Below are 27,098 nucleotides of genomic sequence, written 5' to 3' on the forward strand. Positions count from 1 at the left end.
TGATTAGTATATGAAAGTAAATGAGATAATTATATCTTAAATAAAGCACTGGATCTTGAAAATAAGCTCTGAGCATTTAAGTGTAAAAGCTAAATAACAGTTTAAAGCAAAAATATATTTTACAAATGGAATTATTTAGTTTGACTTCTGAAAAATGAATTATTAATTTTCTTATATCTACAATAATGCAAGGTCACGGTATCCTAGAACTCTGAATCTACACTATATTTTAAATAGATGTCCTAAAAGAGATAACTAGCCTGTATCTTATTGAATAGATATTCTAAAAGAAATGTGGTGGATATCATTAATAATTTACGTAACAGAACAACTTATTATAACCATGTGGGGTTTTTATGCACTAACTACATGGTATATCTGAGTCATGTGAAATAGACAGTATCTACCTCATATCATTTTATTGTTATATATGTACTTTTAAAATTTTTCTGTCCAAGAACATATATGTCATTGTATTCCTATTAGTAGGCACCAAAACTTATGAATGGTAGAAGTTCAATAAATGATCACACAATGAATACTGAATAAATTAACTGACTATAACATTTAATTTTCAGCTAAAACATGCATAAGCACTCCTAAAATAGTGGTAAAATGAGAAAAAAATACTATTATACATGACTAGAAAACAAAAACTTAAAGGAATAGTTATATTTACTAGAAAATTAGTTCCTGAGCTTGAGGGTGTCTAGATCACACAAACCTGGGAGCAGTCTCGCATTGTATGAGCTTCTTAATATGTTTTCATAAATTTTTATTGTATAAAATTCTAACTAAGACTACTATACATTTAGAGTCTAGTTTTTTCTCTGTAATTTTATATTTGATTTCTTAAGGGACAGAGGGAAAGTTATAAAAGTGACAGGCTCCACAAACTCGGATCTGCATCTCCATCTTTTCCTAACACCCCGAGGACAACTTAACACAAGAATTGAAACTAAACCAACATTTGGGCAGGTAACAAAGATTTAGTTTACATTCATAAAGACCTGCACTGTTTGCTGAAAAATCAAAATAGGGCCAATTCTAAGTTATGGGAGAGCACGGTATTCTGAAATATACTTTATCATCTAACCAGTCATGTGAGATTTCAGTCATGTATCAGCACGTTGTCTCAAATTGCAGTTTTCTTTTCTGGTAATTCTGCTTGGACATTTATTGACAGTTAACAGCTGCTCTAGTAGTTCACTTATTTTATTTTGTGTGTTGACATTTCACATTTCCTCATATTTTCAGATAGCTAAGAGTACTTGAAGAAAACACTTCGATATTACTTCTTAAATTCTTTATGTTTCATTCAACATGTGAAAATATCATAAAGTTGTTGATTTCTGCCTCTGTGATCTAATGTCTCATTTAAAAGTATACAGTAATTAAAATACACATATAACATTCAATTCTCAGTTAAATATTTTGACACACTTATTCTACCAAAATATCTGAAGTCAACTATCATGAAAGCATCATGAAATACTTTGAGTCAATGATGTTTTTGTTAAAGCTAGCATACAAAAAAAGTTCTCTTTACACCAATAAAATATAAATACTCCTAATTGCTAACAGACTTTTTCTGACAAGTGTTAGCCCAAAATGAATATTTACAGCCTATGCTGAGCAATGAATGCCTGGAAAATAGCATTTACAATGGAAACACTGACACAGTTTTAACCAAAAACAAAACAAAACAAAACACAAAACACAAACTTGAACATTCGTGCTAGCTAATGGGGTGATTGGAATACTCTTGGCCTTGGAATAATGTAAGAAAATATTTAAAGAACATCTGATTCCACTGAAAATAAGATCATTAGATTTCTTGTAAAACAAATGCCTGAAGGTGTGTAATATTTTACACACACACACACACATCATGGTATACAGCAAGAAATATTTTGATCCTTTTCATAGGACCTTTTGTTATTTGGGGAGCAGAAGCTAAGAGAAATAAGAAAAACTTAACACAGAGAACATGCCCTAAAATTTACAACTGAATCATGTTTACTGCAGGTATAACATCATTTGCTTTTCCTTCTTGTGTCATGCTATATCTATATTAAATAAGTGATTCTGTATTTTAAAAGGGGTATCGATATTAAGGATTTAAGAACTTAATTTAACAGCTTGGCTATTTGGGAATGCTTGTTTTATTCTGAAAATAGAAACCTTAAGGACATACCTTTTTTAAGTCAAAGAAGATAAGGAATATGAGTAACGTCTGTATATAAAGAACGAATAAGGGAAAATCAGTTTTAAAGGATAATTTTGTGTAATCTCTGTTAATGTGCTTTTGTATACACACCATGCCAACAGTATGTATACATAGAAAATAAGAACTCATAGGAGAAAGTCATGAAAATTATTCTCGTTAAAAAGCTAGATTCCTGTAAATCAGGATATCACAGAGGTAAACTTCCTGTTGATCCATGGAGGAAAGGAAGATTATTTTTCCTGCACCCTCACACCCCACCCTGGACTGGTTAGCATCCATAAGGAAAAGTGTCTTATTTTTCTTGGTTTAGAGGGTGTCATGTCCCATACAGCCAGAGGAAGAAATGAGAACTGATGACTCCTTACATGTATCTTTCTAATTTCAAAACCTTCCTCATGCAGAAGCCTAAAACCAAGTCAGGAACAGATACACTGTCACGATCTGCAGAAACTCTCCTAGAAAGTATATATATATATTATATAAGTATATATATATATATATATACTTATATAATAACTGATTTTTTTTTCATTTCATCTTCTAGACCACTAGCTATAATTACATTCAAGCTATTTTGACCACAGTACTCCAGGGGTCAAATAACAAAACTAATCTGTAGCATATTCTTACAAAGAGAATTACCCATATATGTTAGTTGCTTGATTCTTCCTCTATTGCTGTCCTAAGATGTTTTTTTAGACACATGGCATATATTTCAAATTAAAATATTATGCATTAGAACAGCATATTAAGTAGAATTACTTCTCCAAATAACAGATTCGTAAATGAATCTACCAATATTGGAAATCTCAACATACGTTGATATGTTCCCCATGTCATTCCATGACACCCAGTAAGGTCCTGCAAAGCCAAATTTGGCAAAAGATTCAGTAACACATCTAATCTTAAGGCTCTGATCAGGTTAACAACGGTTTTCGTCAGGACTACATTCATCTTCATGAAGTGTAACTATCTTTGAAAACCACTGTTTGGTTCTGAGACAGTAACTTTTAAAGATACTCCTAACAGTTCTTCCCTATTACTAAAAATCTTATCTTTCATGCTAGCAAATGCAAAGAGCTTTTCATGATAGCATGAAGAAAGAGACTGCTATAAAATGAAAACTGAAAAATTATACTGTTTTTAAGTCACCGACAGGGCTTATTTCACAGGGGTATACTTCATCACTACAAATGCTTCGAACCCATCTCACAAGATGCATCTGCTTTCCTGTTGTCGTTTCTACTGCATAAATCAAAACAGTACTCATTAGTGTAAATTCATTAGGGTAAACCAAACCTCAATCGCAAGGATCTCAGCATTTTTGAAAACATAGATATAAAGATATCCAAATTAATGTCACTTAATTAAAAATATATAGTTTGCTTTGGACAGTTTTTACTAACCCTGATCCTTATTATCTGGACTAGTGAGATTAAGATAATTTAGGGCTAAATAGTTCCAGAGTGCAGCAGAGCCTTTAGGCCTTCTAAAATAGAGAGGCCCAAACCCATAATACCCACTACCATGTAACTACCACTGGGAAATGCAATTTTAATTTGCAGCAGGATCTTAAGGAAACACTTTGGTGTAAATAAAAGTGAATCCTTAAAAAAAAAAAAGAAAGAAAGAAAGAAATTTAGTAATTTTGCAGATGAAGCAGATAAGGCACTGCCATAACACTTTTCTTTTTAAAACCAACCAAATGCAGTTTCTTGATGGAGAAAGAGCTATCTGAGCTAATTAGAATCCAAAGCATCTTGAGATAAAATTTCACAAAATAAAAGATCAATTCGGGAAAGTATTATATGTTCTTGAGCTACAAACAGCACTACCACCAATAGGTGGCACTGCTGGGACAAATCCAGTGGACTCGCTCAAATCCCCAAAGCATAACTTGGCTGAGCTGCCAAAACACGCATTTTAACACGCTGTTTTGAAAGTAGAAATGCAGGCACTACGGTTTTCATGATCCTACTATACTCAAATGAAGTATATCTGTATGTTTTCAGGTAAAAGACAATGGAGCAAAATCTGTAACAGGCATTACCTGCTTTAGGACTCAGAACATCTGAAAAACAAAACTCCATTTGTATCTCATGTCGCACATGTAGACGTGAAACTAGACCAAAAACTTTACTAGCATCTCCAGTTGTGAGGATGACTTCAGCAAAGGGCATGGATTCCTCTCGGTCCAGTTTCAATCCAGATCCAAACTGACACCAGTCTGATTCCAAGTCACCTTCCTCATCCACAACTCCTGTGAGTAGGCGCGTGGTGAGAGTTATTCTGTCCTCTTCGAAACTTGCTTTGATGTCACAGAGGAAGTAGCTCTACTTCTTTCCAAGCCTAATCTTTTTGGTCCCCTGGTGATACTGTGATTTATAATACATACATATTTGGTCTTCCTCTCTGTTTCTAGCACAGGGCCCCTAAAGCCCTTGAAATATCTTAAGTGGTGAGGGAGATCAAGGTGCCTTTTGTTATGTTAATGAGGTGGTTTTTGGTCCTGCGCCCAAGGATGGGGTCAGGGTGCCAGGAGAACCAACCCTGTGCTTAGAGGGTTGTAACTAACTTTCTGTCATTGCTCCAACCCACCCCTGGGAGGGGAAAGCGGCTGGAAGTTTAATCTATTCCCAGTGGCCAATGGTTTAATCAATCATGCCTATGTAATAAAGCCCCATAAAAGCCCCAAAGTATGGGGTTTGGAGAGCTTCCAGGTTGGTGAACATATGGAGATTTGGGGAAAGTGGCCCATTCAGAGACAGCATGGAAGCTCCTTGCCCTTTCCCCAGAACTTACCCTCTGCATCTCTTCCATCTGCTGTTATATATCCTTTTATATATCCAGAGTTGTATCTTTTTATAATAAACCAATAATCTAGTAAATAAAATGTTCCTCTGAGTTCTGTGAGCCACTCTAGCAAATTAATCAAACCCAAGGAGGGGGTTGTTGGAATCTCCAAGTTACAGCCAGCTGGTCAGAAGCACAGGTAACAGCTGAGCTTGCAACTGGCATCTGAAGTAGAGGGCAGCCTCGTGGGACTGAGTCCCTAATTTATGGGATCTGATGCTACCTCTGGGTAAACAGTGTCAGAATTGAGTTGAACTGCAGGATACCCAGCTGGTGTCAGAGGCTTGCTTGGTATGGGAGAAATTCCCAAACATTGAAATTGATGATTGGAACCCTTAGCTGCTCATTCCAGACCCAACCATTTTTTTCCTTCTTATTCCTCTCTCCCAACCTCAGTCAGTCTTTCTCTGTCTCTGTGTTTCTCAAATTCTGAAAGGAACGTCCCTTATTCTATCTGACTGTGAAATCATTATCACATATTTTCCCCTTCCCTTCATGATTACAGGCCAAATCATTTAAACTTGCCGTCTCTTCTTGTGTCATCTTTCATTTATTCCTCGGTACATTATAATTCACTTTCTATCCCCTACATTTTAGAGTACAGCCCCAGTAAAACTGCCTATCATAGGATTCCCTAAATCAAAAGTCTAGATCAGAATTTCATCTTAACATAACTTCCATAATATCCAGATTTGCCAAATACCTCATTCATGAAACCATCTTCTCTTGGACAGCAACAGATCAGTTCTTCTCCTATCATCCTGATTGTTTTAAGTTTCCCAACACAATGTTGGAGGTGTTTCCTCAGTTCCCTTGAACAGAGTGACCTCACCTATTCCAAGTGATGGGTATATCACTCTGCCTGAATGACTCCCAAATGCATCCTAGGCCCTGATCTTTATTATTAATCTTCATGCCTGCAACACTTGTCTACACAGACTTAAACTGAGATTCAACTTTTCTAAAACCAGTTGTCTTTTTCTCCTCATACTTTAACCTAGCTAAAGTTTTAGAGAGCTCACTTGACAAAATGAAATGAGTTAAGAACTGAAAAAAAAAATCTTACACCCCCAAATCCTCACAATACATTGTGTACATGAGAGAGCTATTACTACAAATTCAAGTATGAGCAACAGCAAGTCAGGAACAGATACATTGTCACGATCTGCAGAAACTCTCCTAGAAAGTATGACAAGGAAGTCCTCAGCCATATCTTGATCTCAACCACTAATAACACTTTTTAACTCATTCCTCATTAACTCTTTTGCATTAGGAACACTTCAAATGTCTAAAGGCAAGCTAAGGGGCACTCAACTCTCTCAACATGAAATATGTTGCTTTTAGCAGAAAGATGATATGGAGCGAAACAAATAAAAGGACCCCATCTCAAATGAAAAAGATAAAGGTATATAGGATCATGTCCATAAAATTATTGAAATACATATGCTTATTTTATGATAGCCTTATTTCACATACACATAGTTTTGCTTCAGTAAGAACACTTTTAGTCCTATGTCAAGTTACAAAAGTTAGAATGCCAGCAAGGCTATTTTTTAATGATATTTCACAGTAATAGGTGGTTAAATGGCACAGTAATGAGGACAAAATGAAAAATGAAAAACTCTGTGTGTATAACACCAAATCTAGGAGAAACTACACTTAATGGATAAAGATTGAACTGTACTGGTTTTGAAATTCAGACCTAAAGTGGAGACAAGGGGTGAAGAGAACAGTATTTTAAATAGTTATTAACACCTTGCTTACTTTCTGTAACATCTATGAAGACTCGAGACACAAGTAAAATGAAAGAAATGTTACTCATGAATTTAATTACTACCAATTATAAGGTATTATCTGTAGGGGCCTAAATTGAAGTCAAAACCTAACATGAAAAATATTCTACATGAGGAAATGAAAGAACCAAAACTGAAAAATAAATAAGTAATTAACCTGTTCTACCTGGAGGGCTCAGCAGATGACAATGACAAAACAGTAACAAGGCCTTTATAGCATAAGCAAGTTTCCCCCTAAATCCAACATGTTAAGGTCCTTATTACAGAAAGCATTCAGTGCTATATTTATAATGCATTTTCTATACTTGGAATAACATAGATATAAATTCTTACTGAGGATTAGGTCAATCTCATGAAACTAGGCTCCAGGAGTTAACTATATTTAGCTAGGAAAGAAGTAAGAAAAACAGAGGGTGCATTATTACAATTTTTTTTTTTTAAGATTTTATTTATTTATTTGAGACAGAGAGAATGAGAGACAGAGAGCATGAGAGGGAGGAGGGTCAGAGGGAGAAGCAGACTCCCTGCCGAGCAGGGAGCCCGATGCGGGACTCGATCCCGGGGCTCCAGGATCATGACCTGAGCCGAAGGCAGTCGCTTAACCAACTGAGCCACCCAGGCGCCCGCATTATTACAATTTTATGGTAATGGAAATACTATTGGAAAAAATTGGTTAATATGAAAATTTTTGCAGTTTCTATACATGTTTTATAATAAGTCATTATATGACCAGATCATACAAAATCAAGTAGATTTAAATCCTTTTCTTGGGCGCCTGAGTGGCTCAGTCGTTAAGCGTCTGCCTTCGGCTCAGGTCATGATCCCAGGGTCCTGGGATCGAGTCCCACATCGGGCTCCCTGCTCCGCGGGAAGCCTGCTCTCCCTCTCCCACTCCCACTGCTTGTGTTCCTGCTCTCGCTCTCTGTCTCTGTCAAATAAATAAATAAAATCTTAAAAAAAAAAAAAAAGTAAATCCTTTTCTTGCTAGAAAAAGAGTAGGACACTGAAAGCTCTATGGTTGCTCATTCATTCACTCCTCATCCAATTTTTACCTATTACCCATTAACTGCCAGACTTGGTGCTAAGTAATAATGAAGACAGTACCTCTCCTCACAGAAACAAACAAAGGCCATGCAATATGGTGAGTGTCATCACAAAGGTTTTTTGTGAGGGTGCTGTGGGAGCCTTGGGGAGATGTACCTATCCCAGCAGGTCTCTCTTATTTAATGTGAAGGAAACTCAATTAGAAGTAGGCTGGATGAGGCTCTCTGCTCCTCCCTGTTCAAAAGACAGCTGCATCTTCTGGTGCAGGGCCAGCCACCTCCCTGAGACATAATGGTGACGGTCGGAATAAACAGATTTGGCCATATTGGGTGCCAGGTCACCAGGGCTGCTTTTAACTCTGGCAAAGTGGATATTGTCACCATCAATGACCCCTTCATTGACCTCAACTACATGGTCTACATGCAAATGGCAAATTCCACAGCACAGTAAATGCTAAGAATGGGCAACCTGTCATCAATGGAAAGCCTACCTCCATCTTCCAGGAGCAAGATCCTGCCAACATCAAATGGGCTGATGCTGGTTCTGAGTATGTTGTGATGTCCACTGGGGTCTTCACCACCATGGAGATGGCTGAGGCTCCTTTGAATGGTGGGGCCAAGAAGGTCATCATCTTTTGCCCCTTCTGCTGATGCCCCCATGTTTATGATGGGCATAAACCATGATAAGTATGACAACTCTCTCAAAATTGTCAGCAATGACTCCTGCACCACCAACTCCTTGGTCCTCTAACCAAGGTCATACATCACAACTTTGGCATCATGGACCACAGTCCATGCCATCCCTGCCACCCAGAAAACCATGGACGGCCCCTCTGGGAAGTTGTGGCGTGATGGCCATGAGACTGCCCAGAACATCAACCCTGCTTCTACTGGCACTGCCAAGGCTGTAGGCAAATCATCCCTAAGCTGAATGGGAAGCTCACTGGCATGGCCTTCCATGTCCCCACCCCCAATGTGTCAGTCGTGGACCTGATCTGCTGCCTAGAGAAGGCACCAAATATGATGACATCAAGGAGGTATTGCAGCTGGCATCAGAGGGCCCCCTCAAGGGCATCCTGGGCTACACTGAGGACCAGGTTATCTCCTGCAACTTTAATAGTGACACCCACTCTTCCACCTTCGATGCTGGCACTGGTATTGCTCTCAGTGATAACTTGGTCAAGCTCATTTCCTGATATGACAATGAATTTGGCTACAGCAACAGGGTGCTGGACCTACGGTCCACAAGGCCTCCAAGGAGTAAGAGCCCCCTGAACTACCAGCCCCAGCAAGAGCAAGAGAAAGAGACCCCTCAGCTGCCAGGGAGTCCTTGCCCCAACTCATCCCACAATACACTGAGAATCTCAACCTCCACAGTTTCCATTCCAGACCCCTGAAGAAGTGGAGGGGTCTGGGGAGCCCTACCTTGTCATGTATCATTGTAAAGTATACTGTACCCAGTCAAAAAAAAGTAGGTTGGATCAAACGCCAATAAATTGGGTTCTACACAAAAGTAAGGCATATTCAGGAGTGACTGGAAGTAGGGTTACTGAAGTCCCTTTCTCTGATTCTCTTTCCACTTCTCTCTCTCTAAACTGGCTTCATTCTCTCATAATCATTTTGTCCACAACTCAGAACCACGGCTGAGGAAGCTCTGGGCCCATACCCTCCTATCCTTTGCATTGGAGTGGTGAGCTTGAGCCATATTTACAGTTGATCCAGAATAATCACTCTCAGGAACACTACCTTAGAGGTCCAAAGCCAAATACATGTGATTTCTGGGAAGATGGCAGAAAGTGAACAGCAAAGTTCACGTGGTTAGTCCTGGTTCAGGAGGAATTGTACTTCCTGGACATGTTTACTTTTAGAATTCTGGGTGCTTCCCAAAGAAACTTTTACTGAGTATGGTTATTTAGCTGAAAAATAATTTGTATGGTAACAGGGCAAATTGATCCTGAAACTCTCTCTGTGAGGGTCCTTTAAGAATTTTGGATATATTACTGAAACAGGAAGTCTCAAGATATAATTGCTGACTCCCGATTAAAAATAAAATATAAATAGTGTATTTCATATTGTTTGATGTGATGAAAGCCATAGGGTGGAATTTCAGTGCTGTTAAAGACAAGACATTCTTTACCTGTATTTTAGTCGTCTGTATTATACAAGGACCAGAGAAGGTCATTAGAGAAAAATAAAATAACCTCAGACTCAAAAATCCCATCATTATTAACCTCTGTTTGAAAAAGTTATATGTGTAATTATAGGCTCACTGGGAAAACATAACCAAAGTGGTTAATAAAAAACTGTATGGTTATTTTGTGGGTGCGAGCAATGAGGTTTTAAGGATTATCTCACAGGGTGGTTAGAAATGGCAAACTTGTGATGTATTTTAGGTTGCATAAAGCAGGCCTGTCTCTTGTTTACTACCCAGCAATTGCAATGGGCCTAATTTACACAACAATTACTTAGAAGTAACTCCTTTGAAATGTATTGTGTGATTAATTGACTTGGCTTCAGGAATGCAATGTTGTTTCTACATTGTTCACTTCAACCTAATGCCCCCTAGAGCACAGATCCAATTAAGAAACAAGGCAGGGAAGCAGATATTAAGTGTAGTATTTCTATATTACACAGCACTTTTGTATAGGATTGAACACCACCATCTACTGCCTGCAGGCACTTGATTTATTCAGTGCATCCTTGTGACACTGGACGTATGGCTCATGGAAATGAATAGGACTTAAAGTAAATATCTCAGAGAAAAATTGAAACCAGATAAATTTAACTTATTAAGAGATACTTTTAAAAATGAAAGCCTAAAGGGAAACAAAAGCAAAAATAAATAATTGGGACTTCATCAAAATAAACAGCTTCTGCACAGCAAAGGAAATAACAAAACTAAAAGGCAACCTATAGAAGGGGAGGAGATATTTGCAAATGACACATCTGGAAAGGGGTTAGTATCCATAATCTATAAAGAACTTATAAAATTCAACACCCAAAAAACAAATAATCCAGTTAAGAAATAAGCAGGACACATGAATAGACATTTTTCCAAAGAAGACATCCAAATGGCTAACACACACATAAAAAGATGCTCAATATCATTCATCACAGCGAAATACAAATCAAAAATACAATGAGATAGCACCTCACACCTGTTAGAATGGCTAAAATTAACAACATAGGAAACAACAGGTATTGGTGAAGATGTGGAGAAAGGGGAACCCTCTTAACAGTGGGAATGCAAATTGGTATAGACACTATGGAAAATAGTGTGGAGGTTCCTCAAAAAGTTAAAAATAGAATGACCCTATGATCCAGCAATTGCACTACTAGGTATTTACCCCAAAGATACAGATGTAGTGAAAAGAAGCGGTACATGCACCCCAATGTTGACAGAAGCATTATCAACAATAGCCAAACTATGGAAAGAGCCCAGATGTCCATCAACTGATGAATGGATAAAGGAGATGTAGCATATATATACACAATGGAATATTACTCATCCGTCCAAAAAGAATGAAATCCTGCCATTTACAATGACATGGATGGAGCTAGAGTGGATTATGCTAAGCAAAATAAGTTAGTCAGAGAAAGACAAATACCGTATGATTTCATTCATATGTAGAATTTAAGAAACAAAACAGATGAGCCTAAGGGAAGGGGGGTAAAAAGGAGAGGGAGGCAAACCATAAAAGACTCTTAACTAGAGAGAACAAACTGAGGATTGTTGGAGGGGAAGAGGGTGGGGAATGGAGATTAAGGAGGGCACTTGTGATGAGCACAGGGTGTTACATATAAGTGATGAATCACTAAGTTCTATATGATGCCGTATGTTAACTAACTGGAATTTACATAACTTGGAAAATAAAATAAAAATAAAAGCCTAACTACAGTTAAAACTTAATTTTCTCATAGAAATAAAAAAGAAATGATCTGGCCTAAGAATTATTCCTGTGTATAGTGACAGTAGAATTTTCTTCTGCCATTAGATGTCTCCAAACAAATTGGCAACGGGAACAATTTTTAAATTTCAACAGGGACTTGCACTTCCCATTCTGCTAAGAAGAAATCATGCGCTTTGTTAGTAGAGGCTAAATCTGGAATCAGCAGTCACACACCAAGTGCCATGTCACACAACCTTTGCATTTTGAGAAGTTAGGGCCCTGTCCGCTAAGACTGCCTCCTCTAAGATAAAAACCATGCAACAGTCATGGGGTTTCCTACGTTCAGATAGTATGCGAGCTTTGCCTGGCAAATAATGTCCAAGTCATTGCCCAGGCCCTGCTCCATCTATACCCATCCAACTTCCCTTCCCTTTCTCCCCTCTCCAAGTAACTTTCCACTCTACCTGCTTAAACTCCAGCTCTCTGTGGACTGTAACTTCATCAAGAAGAAAAAGCTAAAGGCCAATTCTCAATTCTAGAGACACCTTGAGGAAAGAGGCTTCCTGATAGAAGAGATTTCCAATGTTGTTACCAGGTGAGAGCCCCAGAGGGTGAGAAAACCTGACACTAGGAAGCACACAGGCTCAACTCTATTCTACTTCTATCCCTAATATCTGTCCTTGGAAAGGATAATGTCTCAGAGCCAGTTAAATATTTACATATGAGGACACGTATAAAATGTGAAGGGCTATAGAGGATTTCTCAAAGTTCCCTCTGGTACCAAAACACTATTTCTACTGCTGACACATAGAAAGAGCAGTGGTTCCATCACATTCTGTAGGCTCACATTGCCTGGTTCAAATCTCACCTTGGGCACTTCCTGACAATAGATGACTGGTTTCTCATATCCAAAATGGTGATACAGTTCATAGCATTTTTATGAAAATTAAATTACTTAGCATTATCAGTAAGTGCCTAGAATAACGCCTGACACATATTAAGTGCTCAATACATGTTAGTTGTTCTCATTGTTACTCTAAACATTTCCAACCAAAGACAAGTGCAAGGAGCCACGTGACTATGCTGCCTGTTTCAGAGTAGACAAAATTCCACATAGTAGCAATTTCTTCTACTTATTTCAAGTTTTCTTAATTCCAGTTTCTTCTTTTAAATTTTTTAAAAAATATTTTACTTATTTTAGAGAGAGAGAGAGCACAAGCAGGGGCAGAGAGAGAGGGAGAAGCAGACTCCCCGCTGGGCATGGAGCCTGACATGGAGCTCGTTCTCACAGCTCTGAGATCATGACCTGAGCCAAAACCAAGAGTTGGATGCTTAACCAACTGAGCCACCCAGGCGTCCCTCTTACTTCCAGTTTCAGAAATATTCCTTCAAAATCTGCAATGTGCTCTAAGAACATGAACTGCAATGACAACCCACAGCAATCTATAAATTCCTGTTTGTAAAACATCAGAATAATAACAATAATGAAAACAAAAAGATTATAATGATAGCATCATTGTTTTGTCTCCAGTCTCTTTCTTAAAATTTATTTCCCAACCTTTGATAAACAGATCAGTTTTATCTTTGGCCAAAAGTAATAAGAAAATATTGTGGAACAAAAGTGGAAATAGCTGAATTCTTGCAATGCCTAGTAGGAAGTAGAGGCTTTCAACAGTATCTGGATAATAAAATTTGTTATTTAAAGAAATATTGCACTTGTCAATCAGCTATTTGCATTTGTTTAGGAAGGCAACATTGCACATCAGTACTGCTGAAATTTTATGGAAGTAATCATTAACTTGTCTTTGCCCACGACTGAAGGTAGGGGGGCAATACAAGGGAAAACAATGGAAAATATAATCCCATAATAATGTTTAAGAAGGTATAAAATACGAAAAATCTGTAAATGGTTGAAAGCATCCACCTAATGACTGTTTTTGGAAGAGGAAAATAAAGCAAGAAACACTAGACCCCTCTCCATAGCTTCTCCCTCACCTTCACCTCAGAAAACACACACACACACACACACACACACACTAAAGTAACAGCTATTTTGATCATGCACACAGGAATAAACATTTTCCATTCCCTCCCGAGTTCCATAAGTACTCACAAAACATTGCTCTTTAGGATTTTCCCACTTGTGAAACAAAGCATCAGTCTCATAGTTTATGAAACCATTAAACTATAGATAGCTTAAAGCATACTGGAAATGTAAATGTTCTCATAAAATAGGAGTACATATAAACAAAAATATAGATGGCATAATTGCACCAAACAAAACAGAGCGGGCAGCTATATACAGAGACCTGGACCTTGAATCCTAACCAAGCTTCCATAGTTTGGAGACCAGTGCTTAGTATCATCAATACGAAGGATCTGACTGACACCTTGGCTAGGAAAGGGGGGAAAAAAAGCAACTTTGGAAATGGAAAATAGTTTCAAACTGATTTTCATAAGAAAGGTGGAAAACTCACTGTGTTTAATCGTTTCTACTTAGCAAAGAATTTATCTTTCATATTCATATAAAGTGGCTTTCTTCTGTTATCAATAAAAACTAACACTGACCTTCCTCCTGGAAGGTTAAACTTCTAGCTTGTTTGAAACGCTAGAGTGCCTTTTCTCAGAAGAAATGCCACATATACGTGCCGCAAGCAATGAGAGAATACACCATCGCTTCGACCCTTCATTAGTCAGAGGATCTTGGCAACAGCAATGCTACTTGTATACGGTCTCTGCATGAAAAACTGTTTTCAAAGGTAACCTTGCCAAGGGCTATGTTCTGTCTTGGCAAAAGGAAGCAAACTTTACTTTTCTACCAATCGGTTTGCTCTGCATGAGAAACAGGTGTTAAGGTACGAAATGAGGCTCGAAGCAGTAGCAAAATAAAACTCACCCCAAATAAGTTTCATCTGGGAAAAAAAAACAACTCAGATAATAAGCCTGCAGGGCCGACGTGTTTTTGCAAAATGCAAATCATGAAAACTGGTTAAGGGATTAAATGCTCTTTTGGAAAAATGACCATGGAGATTATAATCATTAATTAAAATCATGTAAATAATTTTCTGAAAGAACTCTCCCTTTTTATCTCATAGGTTTCAAACAGCCTAATGGTAAAAAGGTTCAGTCTCAGAAGACATTCTCTAATTAAAACCAGAAATCTGGTATAATTAATAAGTGTCAGTCTGCAATCTCAACCACTTAGTAAAGGCAGAGAAATCAAATGCTGATGTTTTATAAAAACTCCAGTAAAATCGCCAAGAAAATGAAATTTTTATAGAGTCTACTTCCTATCTATACAGTAGGTGTCCCAGATGGGACCAGGAACTTGTTAAGTAGATAAATATTTTAACACTTACAATTCCTATATGCCAGTTTTATTCATTTTTCTTTGCTCTTTGGCCCCAGGAAGAGGCCATGGCTAAGTCAGGCAGTCTCCTCTACCACTCCCGCTGGACCAAGCTCCTGCAGTCAGGCAGGGGGCTCGCAGGATGGGCCCTGAGCTCTCAAAGCACATAGCAGATGCTCCTTCCTGCTCGGGACAGGGTGGTTTGCAGGTGGAGGTCCCCGGCCTCTTTGCTACTCTGCTACCAGCGGAGGTCAGCCAGAGGGGAAAAGCCTGAAGTATGCTGAAGCTAACAGAGAGAGAATCCCAGAGAATGGAGCTGGAGCAGCTGCATTAAGGGAACTGGGAAGCCCACCTGACCTCTGGGCCTCTGTTTACATGAGCCAGTGAAGTCCTGGACCGGCTGAAGAAGTGTGAGTGGCTGTTGTTGCTTAGAACATAAAGGATTCAAACCACTGTAAATGGAAACAGAGCATTCGATTTCAATACGTGGGAAATTACATGACAGTAATGTTAGAGATAAGATGTGCTACTCAGATCCTCCTTCTAGCGAGGCCTTGCTGCCCGGTGTGGAGTATGGGCAGCACCAGCCTCAGCTGCTGGCCTCTGCCATAGGGTCGACCGCCCCACAGAGAGCCACCTTGCTCAAGCCGCAGCCTGCAACTGTGGCTGAGCAAGGAGGGGACAGAAAGAACCACCCATTCAGCCCTAAGCAGGACACTTGGACAGGCAAGGCCAGCGACGGAACTCCCTGAAGGCCTGGCCAAGACCTTGCTGGGCCTGCATCACAGTTTGAACTTTGCCTCTGCCCAATCCTTCTTCCTGCATACTTCCTTTCACAGGGGCTGATCCCTAACAAACCGCTTAGACCCTGACCTCCATCTCAGTGTCTGCTGCCAAAGAACCCCACGGTGACAGAGTCTCTGTCCAAGCGCACATTAGAACACATTATAACAAAATAAGAACACAGAAGATAAACAAATATAGATGTGAGACCACATAAGGCAAATCCTCACCAAAGGCCTATAAACAAAATGCGAAACACAGATTTTCTTCTGTCCCGTCCCAGACTTCCCATTTTCCAAACTTCCTTTGATAATACAAGTTCTTTCAGCCACCTCCAGAAGAAATCTTGGTAAGGGAGGAAGGCATTTTTTAAAAATTTGAGTTAATACAATTAAGTTGGCTAGGAATTGATGAGGCCTATGAGCAATGTGATATTTCCCATGAGTCACCAGTTGTGGTTTTTAGTCACTTTGAATGTTTCAACAATAACCTTTTTCTCATGATTATCGTTTTTTTATTAAAGGGGATTTGATGTACAATCTGGGTAAGATTTAAGTAGGTGATGGGAAATAGATGTTTTCAATCAAAATTTGCTGTGAAGCAAATTTCTTTTAAGTGAATCCTATTTTTTAATTAACTGCCATTGTAAAGTTGGAGATCAATTGAACAATAAAAAGATCACACCTGGGAGTGAAGGTTTTCTTTTAAAACTAATATAAAGACATAAATAACTTCAATAAAACAACAATTTAGGCAATCTATTCTCAGTGCCTCATCGAAACATTTTTTGCTCTAGACGCCAAAGACATTCACATCACAACTCCACGGACCCTCCTCACTCCCTTTCTGTAGACTTCTCTGAAGCATTATCATTCCCCCGACAATCCTCTCTGACTTCTACCACACAACAACCCTTGGTTTCACTCTCCCTTTTCTCCTTGCCCTCTATCCTTTCCAGGCTCTTTCTCTTCCATGCAGTCATTAAAAGACATCCCTTCAAGCTTGGTCTGAGGCCCTTTGCCCTTCTTCTCACTCTGTAAGCGATTTCTGGTGTCCACACCACACCAGGGTTCTAAAGCAACATCTATCCCAGGTGACTATCACACACATGCACATAATCCACTCAAATGCAGACCACTCACAGAACACTTCAGATAAACACCTAGAAGCACCTCCAGTTCCACGTGCCAAAGACTGAACTCTTTGACAGCCCTTGTCCAGGTTGCCTATCTCAGAGAATGGTACTACTCTTCATCCTGAATGAAAAACCCAAACCAAAGAGCCTTAGTGATATCTCCCTCTAGTTCACTGTCTCCCTACATCCAAACCCACCATCAAGTCCTGTTGGTTCAGCCTCCAAAATTTTCACACGATGATAAATTCTTCTTATTATTTATTTTTCTGATGACTGAAAATGTAAAAGCAACTCTTAGCTCTTGGACCAGTTTTAGCTCACAAGTGGTGAGTTAGATTTGACTCTATGGGCTGCAATCTGTTGACGTGGGTCTTACAAGACACACTAGGGGGGTTCTCAAAATTGTATACCTTACTAAGTTTGACTTACATGAGGGTTTCTGAAGGGGTTTTCAAATGTCTGGTTCTATTTTGTAGGTTGCTACACATTAACACCACACACACACACACACACACACACACACACACTTTTCTTTGTACAGTAAAGAAATCAATGAATAAACTTGTGCCACCAAGTTTTGTTTTTTACTCCTGTTGGAGGGAGGGCTCTGCTTAAAAGAATCTCTTCTCTTGCCATCTAGATTTAACTGAAGACTGTCATAATGCAATATTAGCAAAGCAAGCTATGAAAACCAAACAAAAGCTACTTAACTGTGTGAGTCAAGATTTTTCTCTGAAATTGCGACCTGAACAAAATATAAAAATAAATTAAAAGCTGAGGCTCATATTGTATTGTAACTGCTACCCAAAGCACAGAATTTAAAACTAATAGCAATAACAAGAGTAATTAACATTTCTTGAGTCCTTACTATATGCCAACCCCTTTGCTACTTATTTAAATTTTTTGGTTCATTTAAATGCCCTTGCTTTTTTAATAACTTCTTGAGTAAATATGTAAGTCTGAACTTGTATGACAAAATTAATAGTACCCAAAATCCACATTTATCTGTTTTCTATGTTGGCGTTTTGCATACAATTTCATTTAGAAAGGAAGTCTGTCTGCCTTTATTTTTCCTTTAATATGCCACCCACTCTGACACTTTATTTCATGTTCCTATTATTTGCTGCTCTGCTGTTTGTTTTATACAAATCTGGCTTCTGTTAGTATCAGTTGTCTTTGAGGATAGGCATCAGGCCTTATGCTTTTTCTCCCACTCTTTATGCTACATCTCCAATCCTTATCCACAAAACATGTATCCCACATACTCCCCTAAAGCAGGGCTTAGCACACAGCAGGCCCCCAAGAAATAGACTACTGATTATAGATGCAAATTTTTAATTAATTTGTGAATTCCTTAAATGTACATTTTGCTTAAATGCACTTCAGTTAAACTGAGGTACATATAGGAATTCTTGTAAATTTTTAATAAACTCTAATCTTTACATTATGTTATAGATCAGAATAATATGTGGGTAGCAAAATAAAATATTTAGTTTTAGTAACAGCAGAAAAAAACTATAGCAACTTGTTTTCTTTAGTTAATTTATGTGTCAAACTCTTCTGTCCAGAAAACACAATATCCCTCCTATGTTTATATTATGGCATTAGCTTTGGCACCATCCTGCAATCTGCTAGGCTGAGAAAAATTGTGACTTTGGACACAATTAGTTCCATATATTCCTTTACATACAAAACTTAATTGACTGTGCCAACAACAACGAATCCGTGTCTTTTTTTGCAATGAAAGATCAAAGAACGCCTCTGCAAAGCCCCATCTTGCACACTTGGACCAGTCCATATCTGGACTTTTCCTAATGACTCTCACATGCCAGAGAAAGGTATTCACAATGACAGCAGCTAAATGAGACCAACAGTTGGCCTTGAAAAACTAGAGGGTGAGGCTGGAGCTGAGTGGGTTTGTATTTACATAAATACGAAATTTACAGAATTTGGAGTTGTTTTCTTTTCATTGCCAAGAAACATTTAAAGGTCTCATTAAAGGCTTTCCCCTAAATGAGTACACAAATAGGTCTTTTCAATTACATACCTGAGGGATGAATACTTCCCAAAGGGAAGAAAATGAAAACAAGCAGTAAGTACTGGATTTGTACATACTGTTAAGATGTATTACGTATTTTAGAAAATTTGATTATTTTTCTTTTGTTTTAAAGAAAGAAAAGACTATGAATTGAGGAACTAATTAGAGTATGCTCTCTTCAATTCCCAAAATAAATAAGTATATAATCAATTCTGTGAGATAATTATGCAGAGAATCAGCAATGGAGAGGGGAATAAAACATTTCTAAACCATTTACTTAGACAAATGATAAAGCATTTAATAATTTTTAACCTGACACACACAGGCCTCTTCACGCGCACCCTCCTCCCCAGTACCATGAGTCATGCACACATCCAAGTATCCTTCTAAGGAGAGTCACTTAAAATTCAATTTTTATAATTTGTTAAAAGCGGTAAATAGGGGCGCCTGGGTGGCTCAGTCGTTGAGCGTTTGCCTCGGCTCAGGTCATGATCCCGTGGTCCTGGGATTGAGCCCCGCATCGGGCTCCCTGCTCGGCAGGAAGCCTGCTTCTCCCTCTCCCACTCCCCCTGCTTGTGTTCCCTCTCTCGCTGTGTCTCTCTCTCTCTCTCTCTGTCAAATAAATAAATAAAAACTTAAAAAAAAAAGTGGTAAATATTTCCCCCATTGAAAAAGATCCCTTTTTCTGTATTTTACATGCCATAATCAACTTTTATGATAATAATTGCACTAAAAATCTTAATCTACTTTAAAACATAAAAGACAGTAGCTCACACAGACAGTTCTCTTCCTTCCCCTGAGACTACTGCCCCCTTGAGTTTTATAGGAAAACTCAGGCCTGCACCATGACCCACGGTGTTTTGTCCGGAATTTACTAGGGAAAAGCAAAACTTTATGAGGAAGCTCAGTTGAATCTACTGATGTGGAGCATTAAAATGATTACTAAAGACGATTTCCTTTGAATTTCTAATAAGGAACTCATCTTGAAATGTATCCAAAGCCGAAAAGGCAATTTACGCTGCCAGATATTCCCTAGGGGTCACCAATGAAAAAATATATCATACCGTGTTTAGCATCTTAGCGTCTTTTTCCTTTACTCCCCATTCAAATTCACAATCCCACACTGACAGTTTTTAACATCTTCTGATTTGGTAATTTTAGTGCATTTATATTTGCAATGATTATATGCAGACCTGAGAGTTAAGTGGGTGGATCTGTCTAAGGGTAAGGACAATAGAGTAAGATTTAAAATCTTTAACTCAGCAGGGCGTCTATGTTTTATTCTAATGCCTAACTTTATTTCAAGATGTAATGTAAATGTATGATAATGTGGAAAGAAAGGAGCACGATTTTTAAAAAATCAAAGCCATCAGGTACTTAGAAAGCCACAGATTCAGGATGCTGGAGCCAGACCACATCTGCATGTACTATAATCGTTAATTTTAGACGTCCATATTCCCGTCGGTAGTTCCTCGATCACTCAGTGTGCCAAAGAAGCAGCACAGGGTCGTGGTTTAAACATCAAAATCTGTCCTTGCACGCAGTACACTCTCTGGGAGCTGCACGGTCAAGAGCCTTGGGCTCGTACACTTAAAACGATTACTAGAGTGCAGGTATAGAACACAATCTGTGGCACTTAGCAGCGTGTGCTTTTTCAGTCATTATTTTGTGCAAATTAAGCTCCCTGCGACCAGTTAGTTCATCAAGCAAGGGCAAAACACGAGGGAGAAGCTCTTCTGCACAAACAAGTTACAAAATCATCTCTCTGATAAAATGGCCAAAATTAATTATGTATCTCTGTGTATCTTATATCCAGAAACTTGTCCAAATCCTGGTAAACTCAGTGGTTCTGAGAGAAGCAACTATTATATGCTCGCGCTTCCAAATTACAAATGCCAGCAGGACAAGCATTTGACACTGTGTGAACAGTATGTGCGATTCGGAGAAGAATCCAGGAAACATCTCCCTGCTCACTCATTCTCCTTCTCGCCTTGATCTTTAAAGAATACCAAGACTATTTCTAAACTCCGTTTTGCACATTCCTGTGAACAATAAATATTTAGAAGTTTCTCATTCACATATAGAAATGGGTCTTGAGGTGAAATAACATGAACAAAAGCTGTGAATGTGCTCCTCCTGTAACTGGAAATACATTATTTTCAACATCTGGACGGGCGCTCATCTTCTGCTCTGAAGATGTGAAGATGTTACTGTTCTAAACCATTTCTGGGGACTAATTATTATAGGACTTGCTATGGTTAGGAACCTATGGAAACTGAAGCAAAAATGAAAATGACTTTAAAAGCTTACATTTGGAAAGGCTCACATCCAAATCGATAGAAACAAAGGTACGACTAAGTGAATCAGTGAGTGACCTCTTACAAAAAGTCAACCAAAGGTTCATCTCAGCCTGCCTATTTCTTATGTGTTTTATCAGACCATTTCAAAACTGATAGGGAAGCAATGCTACCAATCATCATAGGGAGGAAAAAAAAACTTGCTTCTCTGGCCAAATCTGTTACGTGATTATATTTAGCTTTTCTATTTTATATATAAGTGAGTCCTTATAGAAAGCAAGTGTGTTATTTATGATATTCATTTAAAAATCATAACATGGGGCGCCTGGGTGGCTCAGTTGGTTAAGCGACTGCCTTCGGCTCAGGTCATGATCCTGGAGTCCCTGGATCGAGTCCCGCATCGGGCTCCCTGCTCGGCAGGGAGCCTGCTTCTCCCTCTGACCCTCCCCCCTCTCATGTGCTCTCTCTCTCTCATTCTCTCTGTCTCAAATAAATAAATAAAATCTTAAAAAAAAAATAAAAAAATAAAAAATAAAAATCATAACATGTAGGATCTTTACACTTGGGGGACAGGAGGACATGTATTTTTCTTCCTATTAATAGTGTTTTACATGTGCTCAGAATCCTACCTTTTATCTCTAAGCAACTTTTATAAATACCATCAGAAGGTAAAGTTGTTTACCTACAGTATGAAAATGAAGAAAGAACGGGGAGCAGAAATCAGTGAAAACCTCAGATGCTTTCTCACTTAATATGTGGTATTTGTTTAACCTTTACCATACTGTTAGAAAGAAGAGAGGATGATATTTATGTCCATTATGTGGGAAAACTCAAGCTATGTAAAATTTAAATATGTTATTTTAGTAAGCTATTAACAAAGAAATTAGAGAACAGAAGTCTCTTCCAGCCTTAACCCCATATACTCTATAGAAAAAATCAACTGAGTAGCTACTCACATTAACAAAATTCTATCTAGCATCGAACTGACTTGATAATCTCCTGACAAATGAGATCCTTTTCCTGTTACTTCAACAAATCTAATAATATTTGTTGTGTTAGGAACATACTATGTTGGGAATTTTTATGTATCATTTATCACTGCTAATATTAAGCCAGAGGTAATAAATGGCAAATGTATTTACATTTTATTCACAATAAGGGCTGATGTGATGATAAATGGCATCATTCATAGAGTTTTCACCTTTAAGTCAGATGTCAGAACAAAATGACACAAATTCAATCAATTGTTTGAAAAGAACTAGGGAATTTTATGAAGAGAACTGTCTTCCTAGAAATAAGAAAAACTGATAAATCAATATCCTAGACAGGCAAAATCAATGCTGAACATGGACATGCTGTCTATGTCAAAACATAACCTTAAAAAATATAGATAAAATTGTTTTTTTAAAGTTTAAAATCCTAAAGAGCTGAAAATGTTCTGGGTCTGTTTAAACAGCATGATTACCATATCAATCTAGTTATCTTCCTCAATATAGACTCAGTGTTCTAAAACTGTTAGGCTTGGTAGCAATATCATAAAGTTAAGGAGTCAAAAGAATGTGATCGATTACCTCAACACAAACTATCCTATCTGATTTTGCTTTTAAATGTCAGTCATCCTTTTGTATAGGTGCCGAAGCAACAATTTATTTAAGAATGGAGATCCCACACATGAAACACTAGCAAAGTGATTTTTCAGCCCAGGAAGAAGCCATTAATTCATTATCAATAACACTGCTCCTGTGCAAATGGAAAATACAGTGTTTTTCAGACATGAGCAGGAACAGCACTTAATTTAGACAGTTACCTACATAGAACAGCCTTAGAATTACAAGACCCATTATTTCCAGAGTGTCTGCGGTTGGCAGCCCAAAATTAACACCAAAGTTGTGGGCATTGTCCCAAAAGACCACCAGAAAATGTGCTGATGTTACCCTGAAGGGAGAGAACATGATCGAGAGCACAGGGGAGCGGAGTGGAAGACAGAGGAGGAGACGGTAGCTAAGCTTTCTTACATTCACATATGGCCCAGATTTGGACCTTAGATTATCCAGAAGTAACCTCTGGAAGAACAAGAGTTTGGCATCAAGCAGACAGAAGACAAGAAGATAGGTTTCCCTTATTTTGGGCATGGGGGTTTAGGCAGCACCCACAATGTACCTGGATGGCCAGTCAGTATGAAAGAGAACAGGAAATAAGGAGCTGTCTGAGCCACCAGAAGGCAGGATGAAGTTTCAGGTGAGAGGGCAGGCCCCACAGCAATGGCCAGAAGGCCAAAAGAAGCAAACCAAACATAATCATCCTGCTTTGAGTTTTGCACGGGAAGTTACAGAGCCGTGCAGTATAGGAGAAAGAAAGCCAGTTCACAATGTTGTTGAATGAGGGACTGGTGTGGATTCAATGCACTTCTGTGGAACATTTTAACAAGTCCACTGATTGGTCAAGTAAAATCAAAGTACACATATTATTTAGATAGAACCTTGCCACTATGAAAGTGAGGGAGAGCCTTAAGATTTTAGTTTTTAATACAAAGAACTAAGCAAATCACCTTTGCATGACTGCCTCTTTATGACATTCAGATCTCGGTTTAAAGATTAAATCTGCACAGGTGCCCCTCCCTTACCACCCAACGTTTCTCTCCATCACATCATGCTACTCTAATTCCCCGAATAACACTTTATACGCTTTAATAGGTTTCTTACTTATTTATCTACCCACAACCCCTAAAACAAAAGCTTCATGAAAACAGGAAATTTGCCTATCTTATTCACCACTGGTTCTCCTACACACTTAGTAAACTTTTAGTAGGAACTAAATAAACATGTGTTGAATGAACAAATGGACAAGTGTATGGTCAGATGAATAAACACACAGTTACTTCAGTAGATCCTCAATAAATACTTGATGATTGACTGTACTCTTCAAGGACCAGAAGTTTAATCCAGACTGCCAAGTACTACAGACATTTTCAAATATCATAAAGTCCAAAGTGATATCACAGATGCATTTTTTTTTTTAAATTAAGGCTTCAATCTCTGAGCATTTGCCTGCTGTCCATTTTAATTTGGAGTTAACTTGCCACAAAAACCACTATTTTTTTTTTAAATCTCTCCTGAACGGAATGTCACCAAACATTCCAAATAGAAAAGAATAACTTTTTTTATAGAGAGGGAGTAAAGAACTGTAAACATGAATACATGAAGAAGGTAGCATTATTCAGAGAACAGAGGACTGGTTAACTATACTCAAAATACTTTACTCAAACAGAAGAGCAGTACCAGATCGGAGTCATCAAAGCCTTATTGTGCTTACCTGAGAGTCACTGGCATCTCCCTGATGTTTCCTTTGCCTCTGACACCAAATTGACAGCCCCCCTGGAGTAAAGCTTTCACACTGGGAATTCACCAAAATATGCTTATTCTCCAACTAGACGACACTCTAAACATAGTTTCAAAAACTGAACTCTAGAGGGCACGTGAGTGGCTCAGTCAGCTACCCATCTGCCTTTGGCTCAGTCATGATCCCAGGGTCCTGGGATTGAGCCCCGTATCTGGCTCCCTGCTCAGAAGGGAGTCTGCTTCTCTCTCTTCCTCTGCCCCTGCTTGTGTTCTCTCTCTCTCTCTCTCTCCCTTTCTGTCAAGTAAATAAAATCTTAAGGAAAAAAAAAGCTGAACTCTAATGCAGTTGATTAGTGGTCAAACTAAGCTAAACAAAAATGAAGTATAAAATAATTTATTATGTGATTAAATAGACATCAACATACTTACCAGTGACTTTTGGTACCTAGACCATCTTTCATTCTCTTAACTGAGACTCTGTTAACCAAAACTTTTCCATGTCCACAACATTATAAGTCATAACCATAAAAATGCACCATTTTCTTAATTACTTTATGGAGAGCAGATTATGTCTGGTATGGGTTTACTGCCTGTATTACAATATAGCAGTGTTTTAGATTACTCATCTGTGCATAACCTGAATTAGAGACGAATTGAACTATCCTAATTATGTCAAGGACCCTTGCATTTCAGTGAAGACACTATTTATAACATGATTTTTTTTCTACCACTAGCATTCTAAATACAATCACAAAGGAAAAATTAACTATATATCATAGGAGTATTTACATATCATAAAACTTTTTAAAATTTTTAAAAGTATCTTAGATTTTTGGATTTCTTTAGCAAGAAGACATTTCATTCTATGAAACCATTCTGAACCATGAGAAATTATTTTTTAACTTTTTATTATGAAAAATCTCAAACATGTAGAAAAGTAGAGGAAATAGTATAATGAACATTCATGTATGAATGACCACCGAGGTCATCAGTGACCAGGTCGACAATGAATAACTCACAGCCAATCTTATGTCATTTATACACCGACCTACTTATCCCCAACTCCCTTCTCCACTTCAGATTGTTTTTTAAGCAAATCTGAGAAATTGTTCTTATATTTATAAGTATTTCAAAATATATTTCTAATAGATCCTCAGAGCTTTAATATTTATATAATACAGCTTTTTGATGCTTTTATTTAGCTGCCTATACCCTACTAGGAGCCTGGTTTTATAACACAGAACTAAAATATGCTTGAAAAGGACTTCTTAGGAGGCTCTTCTCGATAATTTACAAAATCAGAACCAGTTTTAAAACAGCTAAAATAGCTTCTATTCCTGGCTTCTTCAGGTACTTTCTGGCAGGCGCTGATTATAGAATTTTTGTTCTGTTTTTAAGAATAAAAGTTAGAATGGAAAAGCAAGCTATAATGTCATAGTTTTAATCAATCACCAGGGCTTAATTTTTCTTCCATTCTTTGCATTCAAGGAGAAAATACTCAGAAGATCAATTCATTCTTAGAATTTGGATGTACTGAGACAAATTTAGACATTTCACTACAAATACAGATGGAACTGTAAACATAAAAGATCAGAACATCAGAAATTCCATAGCAAAAATCTGTGGCAAATTACCACAGCTTTCAGAGGGAAGACATTTTATGGGGGAGAAAACAGTGAATGTCTACACTGCTCTCTAGTTTAAAGAGTTTGTTCTGCGAGTCTTTGATGTGAATTTCGGAGAGCTATCCAATAAAAGGGTTGGGCTATGTCATTTTTACATCAGCCACTTGTTTCTGGGCATGCTAGGAAGAGAGGCATTCAAGAACCTCTTCAGAACTTCGCTTTCAAAGTTTAATTATGAATGGAAGAGCATAGCAGGAAGACAGAAATTCAATGTGTGTACACAGACCTCTGTCCACAGGCCAAGATTTTATTTCCAAAGGACACAAGGCCTTCTCATTGAACAATGCTGTGGTTAGCTCATCACACCGACACAGGGCTTGTGCCAGGACATTTAAGCCTTTCGATGTTCCACTATTCATTACTCCCTGATGCTTGCCAAGGACCAGACTGAGCCCATTCAGTATAAACTTAGCACTGGGCCCAATCAAAAGAGTTCAAGGAAAACATGAACGAGTGTTTTGTATGCAGAATCCAGCCACTGGCAGTGTCTATTAATGTAACACTGTTCCCAGCTAATTCTCATTTAGAAAATGCTTTTGAACTAAATTGAGTTACCTCTTTGCTGTATTTTAACATTAACTGGCACAAAAAGGAGAAAATGTTTATAATTAGTCATTTGAAAATATATTTTGTAATAGTGATTTTCCAAGCCATCTTCTCCCAC

The 27,098-nt window shown here is 38.1% G+C and overlaps 1 protein-coding gene and 1 pseudogene across 4 annotated transcripts in view; one reads left to right on the top strand and one right to left on the bottom strand.

Annotated features, from left to right (window-relative positions):
* FBXL17 (F-box and leucine rich repeat protein 17) overlaps positions 1 to 27,098 on the bottom strand; it is a 515,189-nt gene that overhangs the window by 197,796 nt on the left and 290,295 nt on the right. The window lies entirely within an intron of this gene.
* Positions 8,212 to 9,183, top strand: LOC123861014 (glyceraldehyde-3-phosphate dehydrogenase-like; annotated as a pseudogene).

The sequence above is a fragment of the Mirounga angustirostris genome, unplaced genomic scaffold, assembly GCF_029215605.1.
Source record: "Mirounga angustirostris isolate CCGP_5_RB_7025 unplaced genomic scaffold, mMirAng1.0.hap1 SCAF_7, whole genome shotgun sequence".
NCBI lineage: Eukaryota > Metazoa > Chordata > Mammalia > Carnivora > Phocidae > Mirounga > Mirounga angustirostris.